We start from the raw sequence: 543 nt of genomic DNA, 5'->3' as shown, positions 1-543 counted from the left end.
AACGGTAATACCACAAGCCCTGTTGACACATCATAACATCATGATACCACCACAAACAATACTGATGCGCCATGACACTGTAGTGATAATACCACAAGCCACAATGCTACACTATAGAATCATCATAATATTTGAATATAATTCCCGTTGATACATCATATCATGATACTGAAGACACCACATCCCATATTGCTGTAGTATAATACCACATGACAACATCATAAGCCATGCAAATACACCATTCCCCCATGATAATAACACCATAAATCGTGTTTATATATCATAACAACATAACAGCAGCGCTACATCCTCTATGATACAGCATAACACGATAAGCTACGTTGTTACAAGATAACGCAACCATGTGGATAAATCATAACGCGATATTAAAAGCAGCCTGGGCCATAACGATAACACCACAAGGCAAGTCATTACACCCCAACACCATATGAATACCCACAAGGCATGTCGATGCACCATACCAAAATCATACTAATACCACAAGCTATGTTGATAGACCATAACAACATAACAAGTTAATCT

This window comes from Penaeus monodon, chromosome 29 (assembly GCF_015228065.2).
Source record: "Penaeus monodon isolate SGIC_2016 chromosome 29, NSTDA_Pmon_1, whole genome shotgun sequence".
Taxonomy (NCBI): domain Eukaryota; kingdom Metazoa; phylum Arthropoda; class Malacostraca; order Decapoda; family Penaeidae; genus Penaeus; species Penaeus monodon.
The sequence above is the reverse complement of the archived record's forward strand: the minus strand, read 5'-3'. Positions refer to the sequence as shown.